This window comes from Molossus molossus, unplaced genomic scaffold (assembly GCF_014108415.1).
Source record: "Molossus molossus isolate mMolMol1 unplaced genomic scaffold, mMolMol1.p scaffold_m16_p_20, whole genome shotgun sequence".
Taxonomy (NCBI): domain Eukaryota; kingdom Metazoa; phylum Chordata; class Mammalia; order Chiroptera; family Molossidae; genus Molossus; species Molossus molossus.
In genome coordinates, this window is record NW_023425356.1 from 35763461 (window position 1) to 35765711 (window position 2251).

General features: G+C 38.2%; 1 pseudogene; it reads left to right on the plus strand.

Annotated features, from left to right (window-relative positions):
- The first annotated feature begins 421 nt into the window (after window positions 1-421).
- On the plus strand, window positions 422-542 carry LOC118638079 (annotated as a pseudogene).
- Window positions 543-2251: the final 1709 nt, after the last annotated feature.

A 2251-nucleotide genomic window follows, 5' to 3' on the forward strand; every position in this document is an offset into this window, starting at 1 on the left:
AAGAAAAGATGATTAGAGATTGTTTTTCTTCTCAGGACACAAATGATACTTTTGTGTCACATTTGTAGATGATTTTGATTTTCAAAGACTTGGGGATTTTATTTACTCTGCCAGGTTAGCCTATACTTATATTCTGAAAGTGTATTAATCAATTTATTCTACTTGTATACTATTGGAAATCCAAGATAATAATATATGAGCACCTTTCTCTCCTATGAAGTGGATAGCCTGTGTCCGTTAGCCTGGGCCTTGCCCATATCAGTGGTGAGAGGAAGGACCCTTGTGCTCTCCTTGCAATTTACTTCATGTTTCTTCTGTCCCCGTTATTGAGGCTTAACTGGATTACAGCTAATTTTATTGCATAGGTCTTTCTTTTCCCCTTGATAGTAGTTAATGCCTTGTCTTAATATCTTTATGTGTTATCGCTTCTCGGCTTTTTGGCTAAGATCAAGTGTAGTATCTGTTCTTCTCAGTTTAATATCTTTATGTGCCCCTTACTCATAGGAGGCACATAGTAAATACTGAACTGAACTAAATTCCCTATGGAAGAAATCAGTACTGTTACATAAGTCTCAGTTTTTCTATGAATCTTGTGTTATGCAGGGATTTATTCATTCCTTCATTGCATATGTATTTATGAGCACCTACCATGTGTCATGTTATTCTAAATACTACAGATCTCCGATAATACATTGGACGAAGTCTTTGCTGTCATGGAGCTTGCATTCTAAGGTAGGAAGATAGTCACAGCAGGATACAGGTTTAGTTGGTAGAGGAGTACAGCGGGGAGTTCAGGACAATCTTTCTGCAGAAGATAACTCCTGAGTTGGATCTTAAAGAACAAGTACAGATTAGACTCCCATCTGGGAACATATTCTCTCCAAGCGCAAAATTTAAAACAGTGGTTCCCAAACTATAGTGTATTTAAGAATTTCTTTGAGAACTTACTCTGTATTTCAAAGTCCCATCTCTAAAAATTCCATTTCATTTACTCTGGGGTCGGGATAAAGAATCTATATTTTATTAAGTTCCCCAGAAGAATCAGTCTGAGATAATTCAGCAATTATGGATAACAATGTTCCCAGTGCACAGAGGTTAGGTTTTAAGTGTGGTAGCGATAAATAAAAGTGAGATTAAGGCTAGGATTGTGCTATGGATCTTACTTGTGTGTCCTTAGAAAGATATTTAATGAAAAAATTAAAAGTGATCATTATGAGTTCTTGTACCTTCTTCACATTCAACCTAGCTTTTTTGAAGGGTTCCTTGGTATAATAAATTCTATTATGTTGGTTTTATGATTCTGAAAATTCCTTTGGATTATGGTTCAGATATTTCCTTCCAGGCTGTCCTTACAGTGATAGATAAAAGGTAGAGAGAGTCTTAGGAAATATTTATCTAGTATATCTCTGTTGGCAGTACTTAATAGGATTGACCTTTAAGTAAATGCATAGGTTGGTGGCATTTTTTGTTCTTGTGTACAGTAAGCTTTCTCGCCTTTTGTCATCCTAAATGGCTTCATTGTCATTACATCATCAGGTGAACCTCATTCCTGGATTCTTCACTAGGAACACCAATGTTTCTATCACCTCTGCTCTGATCTCCGTTTTCTCGATTGCTTTGCTCCTTCTTAAGGTCTTTTATTTATTTCAAGTAACAAGTTAATACAGCAACCTCAGGTCCTCTCCTTTCTCTAAAAGTAAATGCTCTCCTTTCTCTAAAAGGTTTGTCCGAGTTTCTCTTTTCCCTCATTTCAAATGTAGTCATACCTCTTCTTTAGTGTAGTGATTTATATTTGGAAAGGTCCTTTTTCCGACAAAGGTCTGTGATTAATCCATTGAAAGTGAGGTTATTGGACTATTTGAAATACTGTGAAATGGAACCAGGCTGTTGTTGTGACTGCCACTGCAACATTGTTTGGTCTGGTTATAGCTTGAGATCTGGTTAATATAATCTGAAGATGAAGGAGGTCAGTAGACTGGAATTATGAGTGCATTATCAAAATGGATGTAAGCCCTGGCCAATTTGGCTCAGCGGTTAGAGTGTCGGCCTGTGGACCAGAGAGTCCCGGGTTCGGTTCCCACTGAGGGCATGTACCTCGGTTGCAGTTTGGCCCCGGCCCTGGTTGGAGTCATGTGGGAGGCAACCACTCGATGTGTCTCTCTCACATCAATGTTTCTCTCTCTCTCTCTCTCTGCCTCCCGCTCTGTCTGAAGATACATGCAAAAATGTCCTCAGGTGAGGATAAAAAAAA